Source organism: Zonotrichia leucophrys, chromosome 15 (assembly GCF_028769735.1).
Source record: "Zonotrichia leucophrys gambelii isolate GWCS_2022_RI chromosome 15, RI_Zleu_2.0, whole genome shotgun sequence".
Lineage (NCBI taxonomy): Eukaryota > Metazoa > Chordata > Aves > Passeriformes > Passerellidae > Zonotrichia > Zonotrichia leucophrys.
Window position 1 is genome coordinate 8,302,337 of NC_088185.1, and position 19,812 is coordinate 8,322,148.

Sequence of the window (19,812 nt, forward strand, 5' to 3'; positions counted from 1 at the left end):
ATTTCTTTCCCCCAAAAGGAATTTTTTTTTCATTTTTTTGCCTTCAAAAGGGAAGAGACAGATCAGAAAGTTTCAGCTAATAAAACTACAATACAAAATTTTACTTTTTCCATTTTCCCCGTGCAAGCACTGCAGTAAACGTGAAGCTTAACCATGCTGAAATGCTGTGCTGGAACAAAGGCTGGATGGGTTTCCTCAGATCGGCGCGTTCGGGCAGCTCCCCGCGGTCCCTGCTCTGACACCGCGGGCTGGCGCTGCAGCCCCGCATCCCCGGGCACTGCCGGGAGCTGCAGCCCCGCATCCCCGGGCACTGCCGGGAGCTGCAGCCGCATCCCGCATCGGCACGCGGAGCTGCAGCCCCGCATCCCCGGGCACTGCCGGGAGCTGCAGCCCCGCATCCCCGGGCACTGCCGGGAGCTGCAGCCCCGCATCCCCGGGGCACTCGGGCACTGCCGGGAGCTGCAGCCCCGCATCCCCGGGCACTGCCGGGAGCTGCAGCCGCACCCCGGGCATGCGGAGCTGCAGCCCCATCCCGGGCACTGCCGGGAGCTGCACCCGATCCCCGCTCCCCGGGGCCGCATCGGGCACGCACTGCCGGGAGCTGCAGCCCGGCCCCTGCGCGGGGTCCCAGCCGCTGCTCCGATTCATTCGTGCCTGACCTGACCCGCGCTGGGCTCGGGACTCGCTCCCTTCACCGGGCCGTGGCGGAGCCAATGCCCCGTGCTGGGAACCACACGGATAACGGGGGCAGACACGGGGCACACCAGGCCCAGCCCAGCTGCAGATAACTTCGATTTGCCTAAAAGGATCAGTAAATCCATGGACAAATCACCAAGTAATATCTTCACAAGAAGAGAACGATGACGAGATGGATGTGCTAAAGGCAGTGGAGAGAGTGACCAGCCTTGCCCCCATTGGCTCCAATGAACCTCTGTGTTTATTGGGGCACCAGGCAGCCACAGAGCCGGCAGGCTGCAGAGGCTTCACTCACGTTGCTCATCTTCCCTTCCTGGTTTAACACCGACCAGGCTGCTCAGTTTTGCTTTAAACTTGAGCAGAGAATTAGGCCATGCCCTCCTCAAGAAACAGCATGGGAAAGAATATGAAAAACGTACACAAAATTAATCCAGGCCAGTGACAACCTGAGGATGGGGGGGAGGGAGAAGGATTTATTCATTTTCATGACAATAGCCATAGAGAAAAGAAATGCTCTCTTGCCTCTCCCCAGGGACTTGAATTGAATTCCCAGGGCTGCCAATCAGATCAAGAATTTAACACGATTTATTCTGTGGGGAGCCTGTCTGGAGCCAGTGTGTCAGCATCTGGATGATGCCCTGAGCCTGCACAAGCAGAGCAGCCAGAATCATGGATCTGCCTGGCTTGACATGCAGAGAGAGATTCTGGACACATGCACAGAGAAACAGCTTCTCCCTCATCTATGGCAACATAAAGCTGGAGAGTTAGAGAAGCCTGTATTATTTAATTAAAACTCAAATGGTAGAAAACACAAGTTTCAGACCAGAAATCATTGGTATTGCTGTAGATGACATTCCCACAACCCAGGATCTTGGCTCAGGCTCAGTGACTGTCAATAGACTGCTCGAAGTGGCTCCCATTTGGAATAGTGTTTTGGTACCAAAGAGCACATTATGAGGCTGCCTTCTCTTCTGGGACAGTTTGCAAAGAGTTAAACTGCAGCTTATGTGACTTTTAGCCACAGCTTGCAAAATTAATTCATGTTTCAGGCTGCAGAGCACCATGAACCACTCAGAGTGCCATGGGGATGATAAGCTCTTAGGTCAATTACTGCACAGATGTGCCCCAGTTTGGCTGTCTCTCATTTTAGTAATAATGCTACATATATATTCCTATAGATTTAGCCTATACAGATTCATTGCAGAGAAAGCTGTAATCTATGACCCAAATATTCCCAAGTTTGTATATTTATTATACAAAGTTTGCATGGCTGTTTCTACAGAAACAAACAGGACCATATGGGTATTTCTGTCACTAGCAGTTCAATCTTTCCCTCACTGCAGTTTCATTTCTTCTACTGTGGTTAAATGCTCAACAAGAAAACATAACACTGCAAAGAATGCCAAGTCCCCTTTTGTTCTTTCCTTGGGCATTTCCAACTGTGGCATTTTCAGATGTTGCTTAAAGCATGGCACAGCAAATGCAAGACAGTATATTCTACCAAAAGTCCTGGAAAGACTTCCTGCCAGTAAGAGACTGTTCCAAATTTCCTCAGAAACTGAAGAGCTGAGGGGAAAGGATCTCCCACTGCAAACATGAAACCCAGTCTTGGACTGCAAACCACTCAGCAGAATTTCAGAGACAATTGGTTATCAAGAACTGGCTACTGGAGCACGCAGTGAATGACAGATGCATCATGTGCAAAGGTACCATTGGTGCTGCCTCATCTTTCCAGGGCATCAACAAGAACATAAGAAGAATTCATATTCCATCTGGTGCAGGAAACATTTCAGCTACTACCAAGGACTCCAATGAGTAGTACCAGTGATGAGAAGAGATGCCATCACTTATGTTGCTTATTTGCCTACATTGAGCTCGAATTATTTTGATAACATCTATAAACGGATGCATACCATCCACTGGGAAATACTCATCTTTCTTTTTTAAGGAAAGAATGTTTCTCTATAGAAATTAAGAGTTGGAGGGGCAATGTTTCATTGAAAGCACCATGGAAAAGATTATGCAAATAACTGCCAGAAAGGCAGGCTGTATTTTCCTGCAACTTACAGATTGATCCAAACTGAGAACTCTGTATTATTGTTATCCACCCATTTAAGGTCCTATTTTCACTTCAGTTTCCATAGAAACCTGTTGTCCTAAATCTGCAGCACTTATAGCCTTTTAGTGTCATGGGTTCTTTCTTTACAGCTCTAATTACACCATCATCCACAAGGGGAAATGGCTGGGATGCTTTTCCCACCACAGAAACATTCAGGAAGTGCTGCTCTGTAGACAGAGGGAATATAAAACCTAATCATAAACCTTCAGACATCGTCCTTTTTGGACAATTCCCCTATGTCACAGCTGTATGTTTTATTGTTTGGGTTTTGAACACGGGCCATGGCAGAAATAAGAATTGAATTGGCAGAGAAAAAAAAAGATTTGGGTTTTTGCCTTTTTTCTGTCTTTTCTGGTCTATATTAAAGAGCAATTATATACAACTGAAGAAAATGGAAAAAAAAATACTTGTAAATTAACTACACTGGTGTGACATGGATATTAAATACATAAGGTTGAACAAAGCTGTCAAGGCATATGGTCCAGAAAGACCTCCCACTGCCAAAGGAATGAAGCTCTGCCCTTTTAATTTACTTCAGCTCTCAGGTCTGCATATAATTTTCTTCTCAGCATATGAGGGGTTAAGGTTCCCACCTATGCATTCCAGATAGACTCAATAAGAGTTTTTCACTGTGCTAATATAAAACACACAGAGACCTTTGTCTTCCTGCATGCTGGTAAAATGCCCGTTGTGCTATGCAGATTATTATTGTTATTATTATTTCTGGCACTGTCACTTCCAGCTATGGTGCTTCAAAGCAATGATATTAAAAACATAAAGGCAGGCAGCCCTTTGGAAATAAGGAATTGCAACAGCAATGCAAAGAACTTTTTATAGCAGCCCTTATTGAAACATCTGGAGGAAGTATCATCTAATGGCTAGTGAAGAGAGCTAAAGAGCCAGGACTCCTATGCTCTGTTTCTAGGTCTGTCACTGTCACTGATTTCCCATAACCCTGGGCAGGTACCTTAAAAAGTTCTATAAAAGTGGCATCTACCCAACCTTGCTCCTTTATGAGAGGTAAAGAAGTAATCCAAGATCTGCTGAAACTTTCCTTTATTAGCAATGACAAAAGATGTGTGTACCTGCAGTCAGTTTTCTGCTGTCACTGCAGTGGCACTGCAGAGGACACAGTGGCCGTTATCACCCAGAGGCAGCACTCACCTCCCACACCTGCTACTTACTCCTCCCATCTCTTCTGTCTTTACTGGGGCTGTGTTTCCACCAGTTTGCAAAAGGAACACTTCTTGTGAGCATTCCCCAATTTTCTCCAACACCAACAATTTTGCTGTGGCCAACAACTGAAACTGTTTAAACAAACACTCAGCTTAGCCTGGGGCTCTTCCAGCGACCAGTGTAGGAGTAACACCAGTGGTGAGGTATTATCTTTTACTAGAACAGCTCAGTTTGGGGTTTTTTTGGTATTTAGGAGGTGCTCAATGCTCAGAGTGTGCCTGCTTCAGGTGAAAAGCAGGACAGAAAACAGAAGACAAAAAAAAAAAAAAAAAAGACATCTGTGGCATTATCTGTGGCATTCCTGACATCAAAAATAGTAGCATCATGTATGGGGCAATTGCAGTTCTGTTTACTGGCTCCATAGCAATCAGAAAACTACCTAGATTTCCAAATCTTGTTCACCTGGCATCTCAAATAAAATTGTTTTAAAATAGAAGCTGTTGAGACAAAGGTAATCCTAAGGTGGCAGGTGGAGAGGATACAAAACACAATCCTGGTTTTTTGCTCTATTCATAACACAGTGTGGTCCTCACTTACAGTTTATCACTGTACAGACCTCAAGGCAAAAGAGCAGAAACACAAAAACACAAAAACCATGACATCCTGGCCATACACACACTGCTCCAAGCAAATGCAGCAAAAGAAACATCAGGAATATTTATTTGGCTCCTTTTGTCATTGCTGTGCTCTTGCCATAATTTCTGTGAATAATGAAGCTTCATGCTTTCCATGCTTGTCTACATCAGCAAAAAGCCACTTGCCTAAGATTTTTACAGAAACAGAACAACAAAACTAATCCCAGCAAAATCTGCACCACAACTATTTTCAGTGTTAGGGAATGTACAACATTAGTCATTTAACCACAGTGACTGAAGTTTACCAAGTGCAGGCAGCTGTTTAAAAGACAACCTACAACAAAACAAAAAAATCATTCCCTACCCTTCAAAATGGTACAGAAATTCAGCTTTTGAAAAATGAGCAGATTCAAAAAATTTACATGGATGGAGTAGAGCTACATTTGTCAGGTAAATTATCTTTTTGTTTGGTATTCTACATCCTGACACTCTCCAGAAGCAAGGAGCTGCCATGTTTTACCAATATTTCCTGAACAAAAGGAGCTTCCAAGCCAAACCAGAGGTCATGCTGACCCCACTAGCTAAGGCTTTTAATCCTCACAAGCCGTGTGCAGGCTGATACAACTTTGCCCTCATCAAACTGTTACCTGTTCCAAGTGTTTGCAGATGTTTTCCAGCTGTGTCAGAGGCTACCATTATGACTTTGTTGTTAATGACACTTGAATGGTTTCCTTTAAAAATAGTTCAGGCCCACTGACACTCCAGCTCTGGGGGTGAAGCAGAATGCAGGCTCAGTGTTCCAAGCCTGCTCTGCCAATTATTGCCATGCAAAACAAAAGCAGCTCTCACACAGGATGAGCAGGATGTGGGAACCAAATCACTGTTGGGCACTGGCAGCCCTTGCAAAGATATTTCCAAGCTATGCCTGGAGAGAAGAAGAGGCCACCAAATAGCTTGTTTCCAATCAGCTTATGCTTCACCATTGAAGCACTGTGCTGGGGGGTACATGAGGATACATCTACAGGGATAAAACACTGGCTGGAAAGCACTCAGGAACAAAAGAACAAAACATGCCTGTTTTCTCTTGGGAAAAGCAAGAATATGGTAGCAACATTTAATGCAGGAGAGGTGATAGATAAACCAGGTACTACAGGTATAGGCAATAGCTCATCCTATAGGGAAAGAAAGAGTGTGGGGGAACCCCTTGTCTCTTGTTGCTGGAGGGACAATTAACAAAACTGTTCTCCTTGGGGTCAATAAGTTCTGGTTTTACCCATGCTGGGTGGGGACATTAATCCCAGAATTAACACAAGCACGGGAGAGTTCTCTCTGCTTCCTTGGTCAACAAGTCAGCCTGAGCCTGAGCTCTGCACTGCCCTGATCTTAGCACTGCATTCAGTGCCTGTGCCCAGGCAATGGGCAAAAGACCAGTCACAGAGACTCAGTCTTCTTTCATTTGGTCCCATTTCCTGACATGACACACTGTGGAGAACACGGCCATGGACAGGGGTTAGAGCATACAGGAGGAGCTGTGCTGTGGGTTAGAAGTGTGTGTGAAAACATCTAAGCTCACAAGAGAAACTCAGCAGCTCCAAGATGGAGTTTCTCCTTCAGAATTCAAGTTAATTATGGCTTACCTCACTTCTCCCCTCAGAAATCCCCTTTGTCCTTTCCACTGCCATGCTATTAAGTGTATCGTGCTCAGCACTGACAGGTGACAAATGAAGCCTAAGTTGGTTCACCACACTGACCCTTCTTGGCAGCGTTTACCCAGCTGGGCCTGACCTTTTCTTGCCAGCTAAGCAAATTTCCCTTCTCTGAAATTCTGCTCACAGGGTGCTGCTTTGTGGCAAAGAACCAGAGTATAAGCTGCTCACTTCTTACTATTGGGTTCAGAGGAGTCCTCTTCTAGCACCTCAGTTAAAATCATCAAGGAAGCAGATACAGCAGAATGTGAAGAATATTCTTTTGATAAATGAATTATAATGATAAGATTTTTTTTCCAGGAGAAAGGGCCTGAGGGGAAAATGGACAATTGCTGCAATGCCATCCATCCCTCCAAGCAAAGGTAGTATGTCTCTCATTAAACTACTGAATTTTCTGTACAGCTGTCAGCAAGCACAAGTTTTCCAAATGAACTGGTCAGCAATAATCTGCTTTCATGACAATGTGCAAAGAAGGGAGCAGGAGGGGTGATTTGTGCCCAGTACAAAAATAAACCACAAAGACATCCCATGCAGCAGACACACAAAGCTGAGCTCTGCACATCAGAACGCTCCCCAGAGAAGGAGTCAAAGAATCAAAGCAAAGAAGCAGTGATACAAATAGCCTGACTTTTTCAAACACATCAAAGGCCAGAAAACAAGCCCCTCTCAACTCCAGGGACCAAGACAGAAAAGATCTAATAAAGAATTCAAATGCTATAATCACATAATCCAATAAGCTACAGTTAAACCAAAACACCTCTTTAGCAAACATCTGTAAGTGGGATAGGAAAGGCTCCGAAATGCTCGGCATGGATGGCTCCCTTCACTTCTCCCTGTTAACACATCACCTCCTGTCACTGAGACAGATGTGAAAGGTTCATTCTTGGTTTCAAATCCCTGCACAGGAAAATGGGAAAAGGGAGAAGAGCATCTCAACAAAAACAGCCAGCACAGACTGACCAGTCACTGTGAGCTGAGCAATATAGAATGCGTGCTGGACTGACTTGCCACAGTGAAAGATGGTTAAGGTATCTGTGTGGGAAGGATGAGAAGGGGTAGAAGTTGAGACAGACAAAGAGAAAAAAACCACCATGCCCTCCAGATTTCTGGAAAAGTAAGTGCCTTTCTCTATCTTCCAACAATATTCCACCCCTTGTTTTTATTTTATTCTGGATATGTTCCCTCCTCTCTTCCAGTCCCACACAGTATTTTCCTCCTTGTAATCTCTGAATCTCTCCCTCTTGTAATATCTAGGACTCCGTCAGTCATTCAGCCCAAGTACCTGCTTCCCCAGGTCTCTTCCATCACCTCCCTGCCAAGCCTGGCAAACAGGGAAATGGCTCACTTCACCATTGTACAGCAGTGGCAGCTGCACTGATTATTGTGAGTCTGAGGCAGGCTGGCTCTGATGCTCTCATACAGCAATCACACACGTCACAGAAAGAAGCTCTCCATTCCACTTTTCAGTCAGGAACTTTGTCCCTCCTTTGACATGCTGGGTAGGTCTCTCCCCTTCTCCTTCCACGCTCAGACACGTGGGCAGGAGCAGACTTAGGGGACGATTCTGACCTCATCTGAATAAGCAGATCCAGACTCACAAACCTTTCTTTAACAGAAGGGCCATCCTTGGCCTGACTGGAGTAATCAGGAAGAACAAGTTTTGCTGATGTATGCATCCCTTAGGTATTTGCTCTTATACCAGCTCCTGAGTACAGTCAGTGAGCAGACAGCAGTAAATCTCTCTGAAACGCAGCAGGGGATGGCAGCACCAGAAAGGGTCATTTCCTCTTGCAGAGACCAGAGCAGGCAAGTGCTGTTCAGTGGGGATAAAGGCAAAGGAAAGGGGCCCCCGGCTCCTCTGATACACTTGTGTGTACAGATGCTTCTGCAGAATCCCAATATTGCCCGGTGAACCTGTACTTTAGTAGAACTAACATTTGCAAATACATCAACCTTTTACTGGAAGAATTCCACTCTCAGGACTTTCTTTCCTGTGCAGCCTCCTGTCATTAGCCTCTCTTCTACAGCACCAGCCTTGTGCTAATCCCTGTTTTTTCTGAGCACAGTATTCCTATGTGATACCTTACAAAGTGCTTTGCTAAAATCTAGCTAGATGATGTCTGCTGATAAATCAAGACAGTTTAGTTTTCTTATTAAAGAAATACATTAAATCAATTGTAGACCTGTGAACAGTATAGCACTGGTAGACTCAAATGTTGCTGTAGAGTCTTAGAACACAACATGTATGCTCATGCCAGCAGCAGTTTTGGATATGATGCCTCAGTTTTCACAGCAAATATAAAGTGTAGGCACCTACACAAAATTCTGGCAAGGCATGAGGAAGAATGCTGGAGTTCAGTGAAAAAGCACTTTTTCTTTTCTATAAGTAATCATTATGGAGAGGAGCACAACTCACTGTAGCCATTACAATTTGAAGAGTGGGAATTAACTTACTGGAAAAGGTTGGGCACTAACCCAGACACGACTCCCATCTGGAACTAGGCCAAAAAGGGTCATCAGCTCTTCTGAACTCCTTGCTTTATGCTATATGAAATCACTTTTTGTTGATGCAAAACATGACAGTACTTGCTAGGGTATTCAAGAAAAATCCATTACCTTGATGTGCCACATACACATCTCTGCCACAGAGCAGAATGTGTGAGCACGCTCGCAGCAATTGTACAGTGAATTTCAGAAAGAGGGTTATAGCAGAAATGGGAGGGAAGTGCTGAATAGTTGTATATGATCTTTTACATGGTGAGTTATCAGTTGATTTATATAGCAAGTGCAACAGAATTAGTTCATGATAAATTCATGAGGAATGTGCTTTTGATCATGCCGTGCTCTTCTCATTGCCATTTTCAGCTCCCTCTATATTCACCTTCTGGAGACATTATTCTACCTCATGTGGTGAACTAGTGCTATGGACAATAAGGACTAGTCTGCATTGGCTGCCTCTGCTGAAATGTCACATTCTGGAAGGGAAGATGTACTTTAAGAAGTCAGAAGTCCAGGAGATGTAAGTGCAAGTAGGCTGCTTGGAGGGGCTAAATCTCTCCTAACATGCTCAAGCATGCACATTCATATAAGGAAAAAAGAGCTGATGGGGACAAGTTTTCAATCAGCTGGCTTTAGTCAAAGGTGCTCTGTACTCTACATGCACAAAAGTACTCCCAGCTTCACAAGGCACTTCATGGGCAGATGACCTTCCCTGCTAAACTGGGAGAGATGAACTCTTTATTGAAAGAGAGAAGTTGATAGAAGTCCATAGATTTAAAAGCTCTTGTTTAAGCCTCAGATGTCATAAATTCTTCAGTCTACATTCATTCCCAGTTCATGATTACTCTGAATAAATATGACTGCACCTAAGGCACTGCAGCCATGGCATCCTGCACAGGTGAGCCACCAGATACCAACCAGACTTTGGAAAGGTTGTGCAGCCCACATACTGGTACTGTACTGCTTTGAATAGACACCTTTGGATCAGCATTAAAGATGATTAGGAGCACACTGGGGCATTCCCCATTCTCAGCCTTAGATCTGCTCCCACTGAAGCCAGCAGTAATTCTGGTGAACATTACATGTGAGCTCCATGGAAGCAGGGAAGATAACTCTATTCAAGCCAAATACTGCTCTATAATTTGGAATTGCTCAGTATCCAGAAATAATGTTCCATAGCTGGTTTTAGGGCACAAACACATCCTTGGGTTATTTTTACTGGGACAACTGCACAGTAGGAATAGTCAGGATGGCATTACTACAGTGGCATGACATTAACAGTTGCATGACAAAGTGATGCAACCTAGAGAGCAGCCCAAACCAGCATATCTACAAATCACAGTCTGCTTCTTCACCTCAGCAATAGTGACCTCTGGGAAGATTGCTGCTTTTCAGCACAAACAGAACTTGATAGGAAGAACAGAGTCATGGAAAGATCTCTGGCATCTGAACCAACTGCTGTGGTCTGAAGAACTGTCATGAGAGCACGTTTCAGAATCAAAAGGCTGTGTCCACTATGGGGTAAGGAGCACTGGCTTGGAGCAAGCAACCACACTGGAGCATGCATGCTTTAGTGAGAGAGCACCCAGATCTGATATGTCACAGAAAGGTCTATGTCTCATTTTCCCCATCTGTAAGACGAAACAGCCGAGACACGTAGTCAGGCAAGGAATTGCATGAGCTAAGGATTGTGTGTTACTCTTGCACATTCTTGCTGGAAGGGATAGGCCAACCAGGAGGTGTTTCCTGACATCAAATATATGGAACACCTCCATTGGTAAAGTGAGTCCAGGTACTCAGGTTTGATTTAGTGTGTACAGTATAAGAATCCCTGTACTTTTAAACATCCTCAGTAACGAAGACACAATAATTAGCATAATTGTCAATTCAGCCTCTAATAATGTACAATGCGCTCATTAACCCAATTAACCCCACACAGCACAACAACCATCACAAACAACACAACTGATGCAGTGAAGGGGAATGGCTGCTTGACAGCCCTGCCACATCCCAGCACGACGAGATGACACTGGCAAGGGCTGAAGGCAACTCCCAGGGGCAGGACCCCCAGCCAGCCTGGAGATGGGGCACGCTGCCACCTGAGCTGGTGTGTCAGCCACGTGCTCTGCTCCTTCAGCCCTGTCCCAGGGCAATAGAGGAGTTTCTACTCCCACAAGGTTTTTCCTGATACATTTAATTAAGCAACACCCACATATGCACACCCCACTTCTCAACCCCCCCTCTTGCTGAAAGAGTCTCAGGTGGGATTCACTCGCCTGCTTTTGCTGCTGCTTAATTCAGTCAGGTTGGTAAATAATTCAGCAAGCACTCAGCCAACAAACAAACAGGCAGGCAGCACAAATGGCCAGACAGGGAGATGAAAGAATGAGAGACAGAAAGAAAAACCAAATGGGAGAGTGACAGCTTTTGCTGGAGCTCTTTTTCTACAGGCAGTACTTCAAGCTGTGCCTACTTCTCCATTCTCTGTGCTTACACTCTCATCCCATAAAGAATCAGGCAAGTTTGTGCAACTGACACTGCCATCACCTACTGACTGCTCACTGGTTGGGGCCCCACTGAATGACCACACAACCTTTTGATTAAAGTTTAGGAAAAGCTTCAGTAGCACCTTGCTTATGCTCTTCAGCTTTGAAACCCTTCAAGAAGGGGACCAGCAGCTCTTGGGCTACAGCTGGGCATGTAGGAGTCTGCATCACTGACTCAAGTCTTTTTAGGCCTCTGTTTTCCCAGCTGTAGAAGAGAAGATGAAAATCCTTCCCTACTGGCATCCCAGCAGGCCTAACAAACAGAAGCAGTGCTAGGGGTCTGAGAGTCCTTCAGATGAAATGCCAAGGCTTAGCAAAACCTTTAGAATTCTCTGACTACATCAGTGAAAATATCAAAAGACAGTATTATCAAGCACCAAAAATATTAATTCCAGCCTTCCATAAAAACTGATAACCATAAAAAATATATCCCAATCACAGCAAAGGTTTGGGATGATTCAAGGTAAACACTCCACTATCTGTGTATAAAAAACAAACAGTAAACCAAAACATGTGGAGTAGAATTTTCTGTGGTGCTTAACCTTACAATAATAAGGAAGCTTTAACAAATGGTATTTTGAAAATGTTTTCTACACACATAATAAATTAGCATAAGACAACCTTATTAACACAGCTAGTTTGTTTGAGCTAGCTATGTGAGCACTCTGTGAGAAAATCATTTTATGAAGTGAATAAGGAAACGTCTATGCACCACAAGTTCACTAAAACAGAATCCAAATCACAAGCACTATTGGGAGCCACAGTTATAACAAGACCACCCATCTCTCAAACTGCTGGGACACCTCTAGGCCAGGACTAGTGAGAGACACAATGACAACCAGATTTAGGGGTAGCTTGCACACAATGTGCTCATTAGGTAAATGTCCTGAGTCTTGCTGACTCCTTGCTATAAGGTATTTAGCAGGTTTGCATGTGAGGATTGTCCTGAAGTGGTAGTGGAAAGACGTGAATTTCAAAGGAGACAAAGCATTGTACAAACATCTCTTAGATTATCAATTCCCTCAATCTATCCTTGGAGCCACATAATTATGATAGTTGCCATGTTTCAGTATGCAGAAATGCCCTTGCAAGAGCATGAGACAAGCAGGTTGGTTTATTAACATGCTTCATGTGAACATACTCTGAGTCTCATGGAAAGGGACAAAAAAGAGCAACAGAAGGATAACCTCAGTAGTGCATAGAAAGTAATTACAGCAGAATGAAATTTTTTTCAGGCTGTGGAATAAAAAAGCATTTCCTCTACCAAAATAGAGAATGAGGTAGCAAGCAAGAGCCACAGCTCAATGACCAGCTGCAGAGATTTACCTGCTAGACCCTGTGCAATTTAGGGTGAGAGCCCAGAAAGACGACCCAGGGAGAAACAGGTCCCTTCTGCTGGTGGGTAAGAGCAGTCAGTCAATGGCCAGAAAGCCACATGCTCCTGGAAAGAAGGCTGCCCAAACTGTGGCTGAGCCACCATTACACTGTGGTGACTGTTAAGCCAGGTATGACAGCAGCATGGCAATGTGTGCCAGCCAACTCCCTGGCAGCTCTTTAGTTACCTACCAGCCACAGAGAAAATGGGCTAAAAGAGAAGTGGGGCTGCTGCTGACCAGGTCTGGATACTGTTCTGGAGTTCATGCCCAGATCCACTTGGGGTAAGCTCTCCAGTCATGTGAAACCTTCTTATAGCAGTTCTGCACAGGGTTAGGCAAACCCCTTCTGGTTTTGACTCAAGGAGGCTCCTATTGCCCAAATCTTGCTCTGAGATTTTGTTTCAAATACACACAGGTGCACCAAGTGTAACTATGGCCAAAATCAGCCTGGTTTAAAGTCAAATGTTTAGATGGTTTCCACCCCAAATCATAAATCCCACTCTGTCATCTGAAATGAGTCCATTCTGCTCAAACCTCAGCTTGCAGGGAAAAGCTGACTCCAGTTCACAGAAAGGGTCACAAATCCAGTCCGTGTTCTGGGTTTCTAACCCCCAAAACAAGCAAAATCGCCTTGGCTTTGGGTTCATCTGGACCTTGTTGCCAGCGTCATGGTGTCATCTAGTGGTGACAGCTTGTATGGGCACACACAGCGTACCCACCTCCACAAACATCCCACAGAGAGTAGTGCAATTGCAGTCCAGTAAATGTCTTCCAAAGTACACCACCTTTTCCAAAGGCAGAACAGCTCCATCATTTCAGTAAAAGCACCTCGAGGAGAGCTTTTTTGCAAAGGCTCCCAAATAAAGTGAAGGGCAAACTTTGCATCACTTCTACACAACTAGAAGACAACCTCCTGGGGAAAGGTCAAGCCACAGTAACTTTGAGGGACAACAGCCAGCAGCAAATTCAGTTGTGAATATGTTTGATATTCAAAAGTAATTTTCAGTATAGAACTTGCATCTCTTGAAATGTCCCTTTTACCTACATTGCAATAATGCTCAAAAATCATAGTAAAAGATACAAGAGGAAAAAAGGCTCCAATTTCAATTTGTACTTTGAGAGCTCTCTTGCACAGGCAGCCATACCCAGGTATCAAGAAAGGGCCGCTGATTTTTGGGCTCCAAGTTTATGTCATACAGGGGGCAAGCTCAAGAACAGTGCAGCTGAAGCAGCTCCCAAAGTCACAAACATCTTTTTCAAGAGGTCAAGTGCCTTAGGTCTCACTTCAAGCATTTCTAGAGGGATTTGACCCACCATATATTCTGTGTCAGAGTTCTGGCAACATGAGTTCCTTCTCTGCGGTGAAGCTTGGAACTGATGTACCTGCTCTTAAACCTTGTCTCGTTTTAATTCAATGAAATTGAAGCCCAGGAGTTTTACCTTTCAGCTAAAACAAAGTAGGAACACAAACATGATTGGTTTTCCAGGCTCAGCTGATGAGTAGGAACAGAGACACCATGAGCCCCTGAGTTCCCATAACCTCAGGCACTGCACTGAGTCACTTGTCCCACAAGCTGATAAGAGCTGCATCTCAAATGAAGGAAAGCTCTGTTCAAATTGGAAGAAGGATCACAGTGTCAGCAGAGAGGCAAGAAAAAATTGCCAATTTCAGCACTGTCCTGGAAATGAAGTGGGTTTTCAGGTTCCTGAGGTCTATCTGAGGTTTCATCATGGATCCAGCTCAAGTGCTTCCTTGGCATGTTTGTCTTCTTACCTAGAGCTTAATCCTTCCCTCTGATCTAGTCTTTCTGTCTGCAAGCTAATGAGCTTGAAATTACTGTATATTCATGTGTCCCTCTGAGCTCTGATCTGTGACACAACCATAGCTACAGCTGGATTTGCTTCTTTCTTTATTGTCTAGAGTTGCAGCCTAAAGGACAGGCTTGATGCAAAAAACAATGACATTCAAATGGCAGTTGACATGGGGGCTAAGAGGGAGAAAGCACTTTTCAGAGCCCTGGTTTCTTTTGGGATCTATCCTGAGACACTGAATTTTAAGCTTGGTACCAGCACAGACCAGGGCTATCCTCATGGCAGAGGACTCCACACACCCCATTCCACCTTGGTCACAGACAGCACAGGGAAGAGATTTAACTACTACATGCCTGGACTCAAAATGACCACAGGAATTATCCAAAACCAATGAACTCTTTATAGCTGTACCAAAGTGCTTTCTTCTCTTGGATCTGTTTTCTTCCCCCATCCTATTACCTGCGTTCCACTTAATCTATGAAGCTGGAAGACTTCATTGTGCCATCTACCCACTAGGTCTAACATGAAGGTGAAGCCCAAGGCAAGTTTCTCAAAGGTAAGAGAGAATGCTCAGCTACTGTTATGTGGGGCAGGTTTTAATTTTTAGTAAGTACACCAACCTAGAAATAACAGATAACTTACATCAGAGCCTGCATATAGAGTACCTTTCACCCCAGAGCTTTCCAAAATTGTGCATGCCCAGCAACACAGAAATGCAGCCACCTCTGGAGCTGATTACAGCTGCTGCTTGACCAATACAGTGTGGTAGCAACAAGGAGAGCCACCACAATAAACCTCTGGGTTTTTGGTAAATGCACTATGGATTTCTGCACGTTTGTTATACCAGAGGACACCCATATATTTAAAGGCTTCACCTGACAACAATGCAGAGCCAGCAAAACACATTTCCTTTTTGTCCCTTGGAAGGTCAAAAACCTCCCCAGCAGAATATGCTGGAATACAAACAGCGAGGCTCTTGAGCAATTTCATATCTGATATTCAGGCACTCGCTAGCTCTACCACTCAGTGCGTGCCGTGACAGATGTGTCACAAGGAAAGGTCACGGCAAGGTTTTTCCTGCCAGACTTGCCCGCTTTACAGGAGCGGCAGCTTTGTGCCTGCTCGGTTGCTCTGTGCTGTGTCCCAGGCACGGTGCCTTGTTTGGGAGCGCCCTCTGCCGCCCGGCCCGCAGCCCTGCGAGCCTGCAGGGAGCGAGGCCGGGCCGTGAGCGCGATCTCGGCCAAGGACGGGCAGCAGGCAGCGCCGTTCAGCTTCACGCTGAGGCCCATCAGAGGCCCTCGTAGAGCCGGGCCCTGAGCTCAGCATCTCGGTCTGACTGCCTGAGGTCTGCAAAGCGCTGCCACCCACCCGGGCTGCGGAGACAATTGATTTTTCAGGTCAACTCTAACTCAGCTCATCTCCCACACTTCACAAAGCTCTTGCCCAGTCCTTCTCATCTGGGATCTGAGGCAGAAAAAGCAGCATATGCCCCTTGCACTGGCACTGCTGGGACTCTTCCTTTGCAGCCATGGGAGGCAGCTCACTCTTCACTCCCACCCAGCCCACCTCACCTAAGTGATGGGTAACTCCTGTCTCCAAAGGAAAATAGGAAAGCTGTCTAGTCCAAGATCTGGGGAGCCAGGAATCCATTTGGGGGTCAGTAGGCCTCTGAAAACTGCACAGAAGGAGTTTCTATTTAGGTGGTAAGATATCAGGTATTCTAGAAGGTTCTATTAACTTACAACCTATAGTACCAGGCAAAACTCTTTAGTAACTCCATCATCCTCACAATTCCAAAAATCCTGATCCTACCCTTACCCCTTTCTGTTCAAGCTGGTGCGAGCAGCCAGACCTGGCACCAAGACTGAAGTTTCTGACTCCCAATGCCAGAACATAATGTGATTTTCTACTTACCTAGGTTAATACAGTTCTTTCAATAAAGTTCTTTTAAGCACAACACCCATAAGTATCTTTATTAAATCACTCACTCATGTCCAATCAGCTCCCACACAGGCTCAAGGAATAACTCTGCAGCATGTACAGGATGCTCTGTGCAGTGAGCTCAGGTACTGCAAAGCTGTTTGGTCTGTGCTCCAGAGTCCTGTGAAGCTCTCAGCAAGGAAATGGTTTGCAGGTGTGCATGCCAGGATGCACACATACAGCCTTCACTTGTGTGCTAACAGCAAGCATCTTAAAACTTTTGAGATGTTGCATCAAAATGTAACTTGCACTGGGGAAGAGAACTACATGAGAGTAATTGTGGGGGCCTGAATATATGTTGTATTGTAAGACCTGTGTGGGTCCGAGTTGCTCCAAACGAGCCGCAGCTGCGGGGTCCTTAGTTGGGCAGCAGCTGTAGCTCATGAAGGTAACTGAGATAAATAGGGGTGGGTTGAGAGCCCAGGAGGAGCCCCTGAGAAGACAGGAAGGACTGTGCTGCAGAGAATGGAGAAGAGCCCCAGCAGAGAGGCAAGAACAACACTGCAGTGAGGATTACAACAAGTAATATATGATTTTACCTCTTATTTTTGTCATCCAGAGTCAGATTCTTCTGTGAGATGCTGCTCCTATACCTCTACAAGGATAGAATTCCATGACTCTCTCCTTCTTACATCTGGATAGAAGTTACCACTCCAAGTTTTCACTCCTAATCAATACATGCAGCTAGAATTGTCTCCTAGATTTGCTACAATTCAGACATTTTCTCCTCTCTAATAGCAGAGCACAATTTATTTTGTCAGGCTTATCACTGCAAAGCTGGGACTACTTGCTTAAGAACAGACTAAGACATAATCCTAGCTCTGCCTGTTACCCATGAAGGGTTTTTAATTCCAAAAGGTGTATGTGGAGCATCAGGGTATGTAGCAGTCTTTGTGTGGGCACTTATTCTAACTTCCAATTCCCTTCCCCTTTTGGCTGCCATGCTTTTCTTGGGAAGAGATACCTGAATACAGGCAGGTAACCTCTCCCTTCGGTGAACTGCCAGCCTTTGTTGTTTGCCTGTGTGATTACTGTGATTACTTATCTGTGTCACTGTGTCACCCTCCTGTTCTGCTCTCCCATCTGACAGCAGAGCCACGTGGAACATTTCTCAGTGCCACAGTAAGCACTGAGGCTCCCATGGCTCTGCTGACCCTGGAGATGTCTGTGTTGGAGTAACACGACTCCCAGCAACACTATCACTGCTGTTAGGCCACTGATATTGTACCAGAAATAAACACAAAGGCATCACCTACAACTACAAAGCTTCAGACACAGGGCTGCTGCAGTGGCAAGGGCCCAGCAGCAAGCCAGCTCTTCTAGGGAAGCTGTACCAGCTACTAAACCAGCTGTGCCAGGGCTGCAGGTTACCAGAGCTCATCTGCTCCTGCCAGCTAAGCAGCTTATCTAATAATTACACCATGTCACCTTACCCATCTTGCTTCTTGGGGAGTAGAACCCCTGTGGCCTCCCAAATGCAGAATCCTCACAGAAACAGATGAGGCACCACAAAACTCAAACAAACCAACCCACAAACTCTAGGTAACAGTGTGAGGCAGAGATCTTTTGCATCCTTTGCACATGTCAGTAACAAGGTTCTATCAGAGAGCCTTCATCTAGAAAGGATATCTGTGCATGCTCTCATTTCAGCAGATTTTAGTCCTTGTTACATGAAACAAGCAAAACTGCCAGGTCTTAACACCAAACAGCACAGGCAAAATATTTTTCAAAAAGTCAAAAAATTAGTCATGCTTGAATCTGTATGTACATTCAGGACAAATTTTGTTTGCTGCCGTGTTTTTTTGTTTGATTGGTTTGGTTTTTGTTGGGTTTTTTGTTTGTTTGTTTTTTGGTGGGGTTTGGTTTTTTTGGTTTTTCTTTGTTTGTTTTGGATGGCATTCATGTGGAAGCAAAGGGAAAAGATGGACATATTTATGATACAAAGGAAAAAAAAAGAAAAGTGTCATGCAAACCATTCCGTTGGCCACAGTCCCTTCCCCCTTCTCCAGCATTTTTCCAAAAGGAACTGTGGCTTCTCTTCCTCTGTTGTCTCATTGCATTGGCTCCTCCAGCGGGCTCCCGTTCCCTGCCCACATCAGCCCTGATGCTTTGCAGCATGTGCTGGGTGCCTGCAGGGGGTACCGCGACCCCGCTGCCAGCAGATCACACAGGCACGTTGTGCTAACGGGGGTGCATTGCTGCGCTTCAGTCTCTCACACACATAATGAGATTAGCATTTGAATAGTGCTGATCAAGTTACCAGTGGCTCTGAACCCCGGGTCCATCAGATGCAAATGAATCACTATAAATTTTGCTCCTTTCCTAAAAGCTCTTTATATGTGTGGCCAATGCAGAAAGAACTGCAGCGGGTATTGGCCCAGGAAATGTCTCACCATGACTGGGAATTTCTGAGAGTGGACAAACCACAGGAGCATCTTTCCCTAGATTTTTAATTTTTTTTTTTTTTTAATGAGCAGTGTCTCCCCCCTTTATTTTTTTCTTTAATATGTCTTTTCTCCCAAGGCTGTGCAGGCATCAGGACATATTCTGGCATAAAGTTCAGAGACAAAATCCTTCACAGTACCTTCATGTAGGTCTTAATGCTATCTGGTTTAATTACCTGAGTAACTTCTGAAAGTCCTGGCAGCCTCCATGTGTTGAGGACATGTCCTTCCCTGGTGGGAGGATGAAGGTGAGCTAAGTCTGGGGAGTCTCCAACTGCACTGATTCAGTGTCCCAGAAGCACTTGCAGTACTGGGGGGGTCTCAGTATTCTCGCCTCCTCAGTCTCCCTGGAGGAAGATACAGCACACAACCCACTCAGGAGGAATCTTCAGGGTACTGCCTTGCATGATTAAATGTAAACAGCCAAAACTCCTCCATATCTCAGTGGACACTCAATTACGGGGAGTTCTCCCATGTCTGTGCTGCAGGAATGAATCCTGAGGGGAGGGGAAGGGAAGAAGGTGCAGTCAACTTGAGAAAACGAAATCTGCAGATGTCAGGTGTGCACCTGACACTGCAGTGAGAACAGAAGTCACAGGAGCCTATAATTTCTGCTAATGTGGAGATTTAACACATTCACAACATTCTGCAAGATTCATAGCAGTACAAAATGATGCATCCAGATCTCAAATGCAGCCATTTGAGTATTTAGGACCATACTGCAAACAAGTTTGCTCTTAGAGTAACTATACTCAATTGTCTTCAGCAGCTTTCATTTCTCTGAACAAACTTAAAAGAAACTAAGACCACATCAGCAACCCAG